The sequence below is a fragment of the Eurosta solidaginis genome, chromosome X, assembly GCF_040869045.1.
Source record: "Eurosta solidaginis isolate ZX-2024a chromosome X, ASM4086904v1, whole genome shotgun sequence".
NCBI classification, from domain to species: Eukaryota; Metazoa; Arthropoda; class Insecta; order Diptera; family Tephritidae; genus Eurosta; species Eurosta solidaginis.
In genome coordinates, this window is record NC_090324.1 from 72,234,053 (window position 1) to 72,247,260 (window position 13,208).

At 40.4% G+C, this 13,208-nt stretch overlaps 1 protein-coding gene and 1 pseudogene across 7 annotated transcripts in view; both read left to right on the forward strand.

Annotated features, from left to right (window-relative positions):
- Positions 1-13,208, forward strand: part of anne (anne boleyn) — a 1,549,371-nt gene that overhangs the window by 535,059 nt on the left and 1,001,104 nt on the right. The window lies entirely within an intron of this gene.
- LOC137234457 (tyrosine-protein phosphatase 69D-like) overlaps positions 4,032-13,208 on the forward strand; it is an 87,545-nt pseudogene continuing 78,368 nt past the window's right edge.

Consider the following 13,208-nt stretch of genomic DNA (forward strand, 5'->3'; position numbering starts at 1 on the left):
TGATAAGATAGCATGGCACTGCCCACTTATGATAAAAAGTTGTATCTTAGTATTCACGTAATCAATAACTACCAAAATCGATAGACGTATTGTTTTTTTAAATGGAAATACTCTTATAAAACTCAAATGTCTGTTTTTGGTGCCACAATAACAAGGTGCTTCAAAATTCATCGTAAAATTTTACATGTTTTATACTCAGTTGAGCAGAGCGCACAGAGTATATTAAGTTTGATTGGATAACGGTTGGTTGTACATATATAAAGGAATCGAGATAGATATAGACTTCCATATATCAAAATAATCAGGATCGAAAAAAAATTTGATTGAGCCATGTCCGTCCGTCCGTCCGTCCGTCCGTCCGTTAACACGATAACTTGAGTAAATTTTGAGGTATCTTGATGAAATTTGGTATGTAGGTTCCTGAGCACTCATCTCAGATCGCTATTTAAAATGAACGATATCGGACTATAACCACGCCCACTTTTTCGATATCGAAAATTTCGAAAAACCGAAAAAGTGCGATAATTCATTACAAAAGACCGATAAAGCGACGAAACTTGGTAGATGAGTTGAAATTATGACGCAAAATAGAAAATTAGTAAAATTTTGGACAATGGGCGTGGCACCGCCCACTTTTAAAAGAAGGTAATTTAAAACTTTTGCAAGCTGTAATTTGGCAGTCGTTGAAGATATCATGATGAAATTTGGCAGGAACGTTACTCTTATTACTATATGTACGCTTAATAAAAATTAACAAAATCGGAGAAGGACCACGCCCACTTTTAAAAAAAAAATTTTTTTAAAGTAAAATTTTAACAAAAAATTTAATATCTTTACAGTATATAAGTAAATTATGTCAAGATTCAACTCCAGTAATGATATGGTGCAACAAAATACAAAAATAAAAGAAAATTTAAAAATGGGCGTGGCTCCGCCCTTTTTCATTTAATTTGTCTAGGATACTTTTAACGCCATAAGTCGAACAAAAATTAACCAATCCTTTTGAAATTTGGTAGGGGCATAGATTTTATGGTGATAACTGTTTTCTGTGAAAATGGGCGAAATCGGTTGCTGTCACGCCCAGTTTTTATACACAGTCGTCCGTCTGTCCTTCCGCATGGCCGTTAACACGATAACTTGAGCAAAAATCGATATATCTTTACTAAACTCAGTTCACGTACTTATCTGAACTCACTTTATCTTGGTATGAAAAATGAACGAAATCCGACTATGACCACGCCCACTTTTTCGATATCGAAAATTACGAAAAATGAAAAAATGCCATAATTCTATACCAAATACGAAAAAAGGGATGAAATATGGTAAGGTAATTGGATTGTTTTATTGACGCGAAATATAACTTTAGAAAAAACTTTATAAAATAGTTGTGACACCTACCATATTAAGTAGAAGAAAATGAAAAAGTTCTGCAGGGCGAAATAAAAAACCCTTAAAATCTTGGCAGGTATTACATATATAAATAAATTAGCGGTATCCAACAGATGATGTTCTGGGTCACCCTGGTCCACATTTTGGTCGATATCTGGAAAACGCCTTCACATATACAACTACCACCACTCCCTTTTAAAACTCTCATTAATACCTTTAATTTGATACCCATATCGTACAAACTCATTCTAGAGTCACCCCTGGTCCACCTTTATGGCGATATTTCGAAAAGGCGAACACCTATAGAACGAAGGCCCACTCTCTTTTAAAAATACTCATTAACACCTTTCATTTGATACCCATATCGTACAAACAAAGTCTAGAGTCACCCCTGGTCCAGAAAGGCCCACTCCCTCTTAAAATACTCATTAACTCCTTTCGTTTGATACCCATATTGCACAAACGAATTCTAGAGTCACCCCTGGCCCACCTTTATGGCGATATCTCGAAACGGCGTCCACCTATGGAACTAAGCCCCACGCCCTTTTAAAATAATCATTAACACCTTTCATTTGATACCCATATCATACAAACAATTTCTAAAGTCACCCCTGGTCCACCTTTATGGCGATATCTCGAAAAGGCGAACACCTATAAAACGAAGGCCCACCCCTTTTAAAAATACTCATTAACACCTTTCATTTGATACCCATATCGTACAAACAAAGTCTAGAGTCACCCCTGGTCCACCTTTATTGCGATACCTCGAAAATGCGTCCACCTATAGAACTAAGGCCCACTCCCTCTTAAAATACTCATTAACTCCTTTCGTTTGATACCCATCTTTCACAAACGAATTCTAGAGTCACCCCTGGCCCACCTTTATGGCGATATCTCGAAACGGCGTCCACCTATGGAACTAAGGATTACTCCCTTTTAAAATGCTCATTAGCACCTTTCATTTGATACCCATATCGTACAAACGCATTCTAGAGTCACCCCTGGTCCATCTTTACGGCGATATCTCGAAAAGGCGTCCATCTATAGAACTTAGGTCCACGCCATTTTAAAATACTCATTAATACCTTTCATTTGATACCCATATCGTACAAACGCATTCTAGAGTCAACCCTGATCCACCTTTATGGCTATATCCCTAAATGGCGTCCACCTATAGAACTATGGCCCACTCCCTCATAAAATACTCTTTAATGCCTTTCACTTGATACACATGTCATACAAACACATTCCAGGGTTTCCCTCGGTTCATTTTCCTACATGGTTATTTTCCCTTATGTTGTCACCATAGCTCTCAACTGAGTATTTAATGTTCGGTTACACCCGAACTTAACCTTTCTTACATGTTTCATATATTTTTGGTAAGCTTTTCCGATCTATTCGGGAGTAGTGCAAATAAAACAATTTATTTCACCTTACAGCTCGACGTTTCGCCAAATTTCCTTGGCTTCTTCTGGAGCAATTATGTATTTGTCAACAATAAAAACATTGCCAAGGAAATTTGGCGAAACGTCGAGCTGTAAGGTGAAATAAATTGTTTTATTTGCACTACTCCCGAATAGGTCGGAAAAGATTACCACAAATATATGAAATACAATCAAACCGATCGGAAACCAATAAAAAATTTACATGTTTTTTTTTTTAATTTACAAGCCAAAAATGTATTTTATTAATAACTAAAAGTTATTGAATGTGGTTCAATGAAATTTTATTTGAGCTGTTTAGGCCCAATGCCTAACTTTTACTTGATTGACGGCGCCCCTCCCTAACGTTTTAATAATATTTCCAGCCATGCACATGCACGACAATATAAAATTGATACACCTAAAAGTCGTTTAAACAATATATTTATTGTTTTTGTCTTTATTAAATTAAAAATACAAGAGCAAAACAATTGTTTTTCAACTACGCAGTTGATCGTAGCAACTGATGAAGACGCTACGTATGTGTCGAAACAATTGTTTTGCTCTTGTATTTTTAATTTAATAAAAACAAAAACAAAAAATATATTGTTTAAACGACTTTCAGGTGTATCAATTTTATATTGTCGTGTGTGTGAGTCGTTTACCGCTCTAAACTAACTATTTAGGCATGCACATGCATGCGTTTCATACACATGCATGTGTGTGTGTGCAGGTTGTCATCACCCATGCACGTATATGTGGGGTCGTTGTGTATGTGGCTTTTCCCCTTCTTAACACCAGAGGACTTTTTCTCGGCTTAGCGGTTGTCATCAACGGGGCAACCGGCCTCTTTTTCGATCGACCGCCAACCAGCACACATCGCCGAGGATCACCGTCATCACTTTCGACCTAAAGGTAACATTATAACCATTGTACATTTTCTCACAATTTAATTAAATACAACTTATAACGACCAAATCCTTTTTGTGTTCTCTTTTACTGTATTTCTGAGTGAACCTTCCCGAGATCGACCCGTGTGCGCGAACCCACTGCTGGTTTCCGACCCCCCGAGAGTACCCACCCGAAGATCGTGCTTTGCGCGAGCAGCGATCCGAAGGATGGTGGTAATGTGCCCGGCGTTATGATTTCGGCCTAAACGTCGCCGCCAAGAACGAGGCGAATTGGTGTGGACGCATAAAAATGGGGATCCACCAGACAGATATGCTCGTATGGAGCCGCGATGCTTGGGCGACGTTATATGTGGGGCTAACGCGCCTGAACTCATGGACGCAGATTGCGTGAGTCGTCACCGTCTTGCTCTGTCCATGTTTGCTTCTAAGTCTAATGAAACAGCCGGTTTCGCCGGCGGCGTGGGTCGTCGGCAGTGCTAACTCTCGCGCCAGCCTACGGTCGATCGTTGTGCGGGGGGAACATGCATCAAGGAGTGCACGAATGAGGTGCAACCGCCCCCCGGCTTCCACCTTCACGACTGCAGTTGGCGCCAGAGTAGCCATTGGGCGAAGGTTTGGGCCGGATGTAGTGTGGGCCGGAATGATTCCGTTCCTAAAGGAACTGTGTTGTGGTAGCTGGGGCAGCCAGCCTACTATCTCGGTTGTGTTCGGGCGAGTTTCGAATAGCGCGTAGCTGGCGCGGCCGAGGGGCCAGTCTACGCTCGCGCGTTTTCCGTGGTGCTCGCAGGCGTCGTTGCGTGGGTGGGCGGAAAGGCCGTGATTCCGCTCCACTTTCCTCTCGTCTTTCGTGCGCTAATAGGGGTCGGAACGCCCGTGGGTCCGATCCCTTAGCGTTTCCTCCACCTGTATGGGAGCCCGCTCTACTCCCGGATTGTATCTGTGGATCCTCTGTAAAGACCGACTCGAACGCATGGAGAGACAGCGCTTCATCCATAGTCCCGTCGTCCACCTGTTGCGTCGTGGGCATCCTTTCATAGCCCTCATTCTCCTCTTCTAAGACCAGCTGGTTCCAGCTCTTGGGCTGCTCTGGCTCCGTTGAAATGCTTCCATTGAAAGGTGCAGTGTGGTTTTATGGTTGCTACCACATCTTCGGCACCTGCCCGTACACGTGTAGTCTCTAGCGCGATGCACCATCGAAAGACGATTTTGGCAGAAGTTAGCTCTGATAATTTCGCGCAGCCCTTGCCGCGGGGACTTTGCGCGATAGATAGGACACGACCTGATCGGATGTTGCGCGCTGAATAGATGGCAGGGCTTGGTGTAACGAGAGGCTTGGCGATCGGTCCTCTTGCGTAGCGACGCGTAACGAGTCATTCTATTCAGAGAATGTGGAAGGAAAAGAAACGGAAACTCAGTTTATTTATTATGACTGTCACGCGTTCGCTGGCGAGTAGGCCCTAATTTTATTATCGAGATTTGGGAAATTTTATTAGCGCTTGAGTAGGGGGGAAACATCTGTAGCAGCATGAAAAAATATTCATATTTGACGCACATTTTGTGCATGGCCTCTTTCCCCGCACGTTATGTGCCTGTGTCTGTAGTGCCTTATTTGTCTATTTTTTGTGTCACCCGGTAGCGTTTTAGCTAGTCAGGCATACTGGTGCTGCAGAAAAATGAGCATGTCCGTTATTCGGTACTCACATTTTGGTACCGAACCGGGTAGAGAGTGTGTTATGTGGTTGTTTTTGCATCGTTGTTGTTTGTGTTGTTGGTGCTAAAACCCAACAACTTTCCTGCCCCCCGCAAAAAAAATGTTTGAACAACACAATTTTATGCGACGCATGAAAAAAATAAAGGGTTGTTCATCTTGGACGAGTGAAAATATTTTATTAAATTTACCTTTTTTGTTGGTTTTTATATGACTCTTTATTTATTGGATACATTCTTTCTAAATATGCTTGGAGTCCTGTTTATTTGGCTGCCTTTCCCAAAGGATACGGTTCCGATGGGTATTTTGCTCCGAAACCGATTTGTCATAAAAGGGTTTTCGGTACCCGTTTGCATCTTTTGATGCAGCACTAATTTTGTATATACAAAAATATATGCATATAGATGTGCGTACGTTGGTATAAGCATATCAACGGCCAGTGCACGGACTTCACCGCATTGGTAGATTTACCAACTTTTTGACCCATTTTCATTTTCTACTACTTCTAGCACCAAATCCCAAAAATCTAACAACATTTCAATCTATTCGCATTGAAACTAAATACGTATTTAATTGCCGAGCCCACCCAAATAACATTTAGAGGTGACACTAACCAATTTTGAAAAAAATTTTGTACAAAGTATGAGATAAATGTTGCAAATGAGTACGCAAGGATTTCCCTACGCTATTCTCATCAGTTCTTGTGATTAAATTTGAACGAAAAATCCACGTTTTAAGTAAATGCAATGCCGAAAAGGTGAGTATTATATAGGCATAAGCTATTTATATACGAATTTGCATGTATTTTTGTCTTGTTTACATATTTTTAAAAGTGTTATTTCCGTGAAATGTGCTTTATTTATTTTTCAATAAATGATGAGTTGTGTTGTACAAATATTAACTCTAGCTGTTGTTTTCTTGTACAAAATCTACCAACTACTATTTTAATTTTTTTCGTCCACCACCATTCCCCTTTTTTTTAAAAAGTCCGCGCAATGGTATAAGTATACCGACAGACCAAAAAACCAAAAATACTCGCGAACATTTATTCATACCTATGTATATAATGCAAATTCCACAGAATTTAGGGAAACGGTAGATTGCTTCATTCTTTTCATTTTTACGCGTGGTTGGAGAACGATGGTGATCAATGGCTAAACATGGTAAATAAATTGTAATATTTTCTTTTATCTATTATTATAAATCAATTTTCTTGTCTTTTTTTTTCATTGTTAATTAATTTTATTTTATTTTTCAGGTGGAGATGGGCCAGGACACCGGAATGATCGGGGTTTTTGCTAGTTATTCTGATTTTTAGGTTAACGGCATCGCAATTGGGGTGCTCCAACGGCGGCGTCGACTGCGCCGTCAGTTGTCACATTTTTGCGATGCCCATTGATGTAATTTATTAATGCCTGATTTTTTTCTTTGCAGGTTTATTAGCAAGACAATATGGTGGAAGATGTATTGTGGACTTCGATGTAATCGAATTAGAGGTGCGTTTACGCCCCTTTGTCCACCGCACGAAGCCGGCTTCGCTACATTACAAGTTTCCTGCAACAAATATATAATTTCCGAGACGGTTTTATTCGGGTATAAGCGTCCTTTGCGTCAAGAAGCACCTTTCGATACGCACACCAATGATTGTCTATACAAATTTACATTGCTCAATCAGTTGGCTTTACACAATTACAAAAATGCATTATTTATAACCGATGCACAATATGCCGATACCGGTCTTCATTCATGTGAACCAACACGTAATGAGAGCGTAGCAAGCTTTACTGTACAAGTATTACAATCACCGCCCATTGTTGCAAGCCGCGAAGAGAAGGTGAAACAAAGAATTGGCATGCTGTCGAACTCTATTGTCCAATATAAGTGTTGCCACACAACGAAACATTTTATAAACAATTAAAATGGCTTAAAGATGAAAATTCGGCTGTTGAATTTTTAGACAAAGCCTCGAATTTCAGTTTAATAAACTCAACATATGTTAATCATACACTGAGTTTAACTGAAGTCTATAAGGAAGAGAATGGCACATATAGTTGTGTAGCATACAATACATTTGGCACAATTGTAATGAAAAGGGATATGCCCGTATTAATCATGGATGTGCCACAAGTAAGCATAGATTATGTAAAAGCTGTAGGCGCTGATAAAATATATTTAAATTGGACTGTTAATGATGAAATGATCCGGTACAACAATTTTTTATACAGAAGGTTCTACAACGTTAAAATATTATAATCATATAATAGGTGGACGTAATACCTCATATGTGTTGGAAAAATTCCAACCCAATACAAGTTACACGCTACGCATAACAGCTAAGAATAGTATTGGTAATGGCGCACCCTTTCAATATCCATCACCTAATCGTACATTAGAAAAGGATCCAATATTTATACCCAAAGTTGGCACAACAGTTGGTTGGGATGCACCACCAATTGGTATGTTGCCATACATACAATGTTATGAATTAGTTGTTGCTGAAGCAGGTGAAACGCCACGTATTGTTGAAGAGACAGTGTATCAACAAAATTCCAGAAATTTGCCATATATGTTTGATAATTTAAAAAAAAAACCCCGCCACTGAATATGAATTTAAAGTTCGCGCGTGTAGTGATCTCACGAAATAATGTGGTCCTTGGTCGGAGGTAGTGAATGGCACCACAATGGATGGGGTCGCTAGTGAACCTACCGATCTTTATATATCATGTGATCATAGAAATAATACACGTCATTCTATTTCGGTGCGTTGGCATATGCCTAAAATACCAAATGGTAAAGTAGTTTCATATCATATACAATTAGATGGTTATTCTACATATAAGCTTGATGGTAAGCTACGTAATGAAACATGGGGGCCCAAAATAAGACGAGTAGACGATCTACATCATAGCACCATATACAATGGTGTTAATCCAAATACAAATTATACTGTCACAGTATCGGCAATTACACGGCATCGCAAAATTTGTGTGCCGGCTACTGCACAATGTACAATGCCTATTGCTGTGCCAGATGCTATTAGTCGTATAATGTGGACTAAAATAAAAACGCCTGATGATAGGTGTGTATTTAAGCTTTTGTTCCACGTATAAGCGAACGCAATGGTCCGATTTGCTGCTATCGCCTCTGCCTAGTGCGCATGGGTAATAATAAAAATGAATTAGTTTCACCGGAAAAGCTAAACATTTCAACCTATCAAGAGGTGCATGCACCAAATAATACAGAAGGTGGTGCTTATTTGGCGGAAATGTTTTTAGATGAATATTTTCGTTCGGAAATATATTGGGCGAGGGTAAACGATTTTTTGAGCATCAAGGTATTATCGCTGCTGAAGCGGATGAAGCTTGCCGTCATTGCTTACGTGGCCGTCCCTTTTTGCGCACACAACCTCGTCAGGAATTAGTGACGACCACGAAAGCAGACGTGTTAGCACCAGCCGCAGAGAATGCTGTTGTTTCAACGCCTACTTTAGTCAAGACATAGCCTGAATTGTCGCAGCGTGAACAACTAAAGCAAAGCAATCTTACAGAGGCTGCATCAACAATTTTAGATAAAAAAAAAGACGTCGACGTAGACGACGCAATCCAAAATTTGTTGCTGATGTCAATAGCGAGATAAGTTTCGATAATTTAATGCTTAATGAAAATGAATCGCATACAAATGCAGTACCGAGTTATCAACCATCGTCGGATGAAATTTTTGATGGTGAAATCGATATGAATAGGAATTATACTGAATTTTTGGAAGTTGTAGTACGAGATGGCGATGTTGTACTTACTGTATACAGTATCTATTTTGAAATAATCACACTTGGTACTGTGCCAGAAAACTTCCAAACCGAACAAGATTTATCAGTGATGCTTAATATTGTTATACAAGCGCTTGCCGTACTTATTGGTATTGGGCTGGTGCTCGTTGTGGGGCCACATGCTTCTTACATCATTACAACACCAAGAATACGGTGCCTGGTGAAGAGATTAGCTTAAGAGACTCTTTAAGTCGGGCCCTATTTTGTGGCCGTACTGCAAATCATCGACACTTTATTGCCTCAGGCAATGGAAAGGCATCTGATGTTGGTCCCATACTAGGGTTGTCAGATTTTTATTTCGGGTTCCGGGGACAAACCTCAAATTTGGGCCAAATTCCCGTGATTTTTAAAAATTTCCCTGGACATTTGAAAAATAAGAAACACCTATATATTTGTATGGTTTGCTCATTTCGGCGAAATAACTTTTAGATAGAATTAAACTTTTTAAACTCATTTATTTATAACAAATATTTTTATGAAACAGGATAACAATTAATATGTTTACTGTGTTTAATACGAATTCAATATTCTATGGATTCATTTTGCAAACGTTATTTTAAACACAACACTTGCTTTGCAAAATGAATATTTAGGTGTGCAAATGTCAAACATTGACAATATTAAGAACCACAGTAGGGATGAATTTTTCTTCTTTACAGAGTTGCATGCAATATGCTAATGACCTGAATACAAATAAAGCCCCAAATATGGCCATGTTTCGTAGCAGATTATAATTTATTAAATTTGATATTGTGAAAATTTCGGGACTTAACATTTCCCGGCGGGACACTTTAAAATTTGTGAAAAATACGGGATGTCCCGACCAGTACGGGACATTTGGCAACGCTATCCCATACACAAAGCTGATTTATGTATGGTTTACCGTAATCGTCATAAAGATACTGATTATGGTTTTCTGCGCGAAGATGGAATGTTACCGAATCGTTTTAGTGATCGTACAACTAAAAACTCTGATATGAAAGAGAATGCATCAAAAAATGGTTATCCCGATATAAAAGCATACGATAAGACGCGTGTTAAATTATCACAATGGAATGGCATACAAGGCTCGGATTATATAAATGCTAATTTTGTTATAGGATATAAGGAACGTAAGAAATTCATTTGTGCTCAAGGTCCAATGGAGAATACAGTGAATGATTTTTGGCGCATGATTTGGGAGCAACATCTAGAGATTATAGTAATGTTAACAAATTTAGAAGAATATAATAAATCCAAATGTGCAAAATATTGGCCAGAAAAGATAGCTGATGCAAAACAATTTGGCGAGATTACAGTTAAATTTGTTGCAGATATGATATGCAAGGAGAAGGGTTCAGATATTGGGACGAGAGCAACCAGCGACGAAAATGCATTGTCAGCCGCATCGAATGATATCGACAACTATAGCGGTGGCGCTAATACGAATGTCGACCAGAACGAGAGGAGACTATTGATGGCGGGTCAGTGAGTCTAGCTAAGATCGAACCACGACTCTACTTAGGTAAGCTTGCCTAGTAATTAATATATGTATGGGTATAATAGTAAATTGTTTCCGCTTTCCTTTAGGTACTCTCACTTCAGCGACAGTTATGGAAACATTAAAAAAGGAGAATATCGCGCATCCAATGACGTTGGACTCAGTGCCGTTGCCAGAACATAGAGCACGTGCAAGCTTCCATACAACCAAATATGTGCATGGTAAGTTGGAAGCATACTTCTTTGCTAGTTTGCAAAAATCTTCATTAATTGTAATTTGTTGACTTAATAAACACCCGATGTTCAGGGACTAAAAACCCAATATTCTCATTGCTTTTAAAGAATTTTGCATTATTTTAGATTTTCCTCTATATATATATAGAGTATATGAAAGGTTCTATTCGAATTTAAGAGCCATCTGCAAAATATTCAAAAAATTTTCAACGCTGCATGCAGTTTTATAGCCTTATTCCTTGCACTAAAAAATTAATGAGTTATGAAGCTGAAGGCTTAACTTTTTAAGAATATTTGAAAGTTTTGGGAGTTTTCCTCCGAATTTTGAATGGTCAAGTGCTGTTCTTACAAATTCGGGTTGAGTTAATTGAAGTTTGTAAAACTCTAACTCATTTAATAATGCTAATGTCTGGGGCAGATGGATTTTCCCATCTGTAGTAGGCTTTTCCGGTCTCCTCGCTCTGGGTGAGCGAGTGAATTTGGGTTTGCTTTGTAAGATTAAGAATAGAATGGGCTGAGTCCTTTTCGGTTCTGTGGCAGATAGCGGATCTGCGTTAGGTTATTGGTTGGCCTTGTTTCGGATGAACGAGGGCTGAGGTCACTCGATAGGAAGGTGGAATTTGGAAAACAGGGAGAGCAACGGAGGGATTGTTATGAGGAGCTCTTGGGCTTCTCGCAATTCATCTCCTCCGTTGGAAGAATGATCAGTTTGACCAAAGGTCATCTGACTTGACCCTTCTCGGTTATGAGGTTGACTACGCGAACTCGGTTATCTTCGCCGGGGTGTTCGTTGACTACTCGACCTAACCTCCATTCGTTTGGAGGTAAGTTGTCCTCTTTGAGGACAGCGAGATCTCCCACTTTTATATTTTGTTTGGGATGCTTCCACTTCACTCATTTTTGAAGTTCGGATAGATATTCCACCTTCCATCGTTTGCAGAAAGTGTGGTGGAGGGCTTTGAGTTTCTGCCACCGATTGATCATCGAGGCAGAGCTCTCACTCGCGTCTGGTTCTGGCGGAGCCAGTAGGTGGCTGACCGTTAGGAAATGTCCTGGGGTCAGTGGATCCAGGTCCGTTGGGTCATTAGATGACGGGCTCAGCGGCCGCGAGTTCAGGCATGCCTCGATACGGCACAAAAGTGTATGGAATTCCTCGTATGTGAATTTGTGTGGTGAGGCTATCTTCTTGAAGCGGCTTTGGAAGCTTTTTACTCCGGCCTCCCACAGCCCTCCCATATGGGGAGCGCCCGCTGGGATGAAGTGCCACGTTAGCGACTGGTGGCTGTATTTGGAAATAGTTATATCTCGGGTTTCAGAGATGAAAGTCTTAAACTCCGCTCGTAAAGATCGTGATGCTCCAACAAAATGTGTACCATTGTCGGAGTACACATTGTTTGGGCATCCGCGTCTAGAGATAAAACGGGCAAATGCCGCTAAAAATGATGGGGTACTAAGGTCACTAGCGGCCTCCAGATGAATCACCCGTGTGGAAAAACATACAAAGAGGCAAACGTAGCCTTTGGATAGGCGACACCCCCTGCCGCGGTAGCTTTTGATTTCGAAAGGCCCCGCAAAGTCTACCCCGGTATTGGTGAACGCGTGGGTAAAAGTGGTACGTTCGCAGGGAAGGGTACCCATAAGTTGGGACTGCGCCTGCTTTCGGTGAATAATGCAGGTTTTGCAGTTGTGGATGATGGCTCTGATCATGGTCTTGACATTCGGTATCCAATATTGGGTTCGGATGAGACGGAGTATGAGCTGGTTCTCTCCATGAAGGGAACCATGATGAAGCATCATGAATGTAAGGCGAGACAGCCTACAATTGCAAGGCAAGATGACCGGATGACGCTCGTTATATGACAAGTCTTTTGATGCCAGTCCTTGCTACCGACCATGTCGATGATCTTAGTGATTCGGTGTGCGACGAAGGTTGACCAGGAATAGTGCGGATTTCTTATCCATGCGAGTACGATGGTTGAATCCGTCCAGAGGTGAACTCAGGTGCTGGTCCCAAATGAATGTTTCGGAATATTGATTCCATGATTTCTGCGAGCAGCACGGCGCCGCAGAGTTCTAAACGTGGTAGCGAGATGGTTTTCGTTGGGCATTCTCTGATTTTTTTGCTAAATGAAAGTGTATGAAAACCTGATCGTCTCTTTTCACGCGCATGTATACCACTGCCGCATATGCTTTCTCGGAAGCGTCACAGAAGCCGTGGATTTCTATGTCGTCTTCCGTTG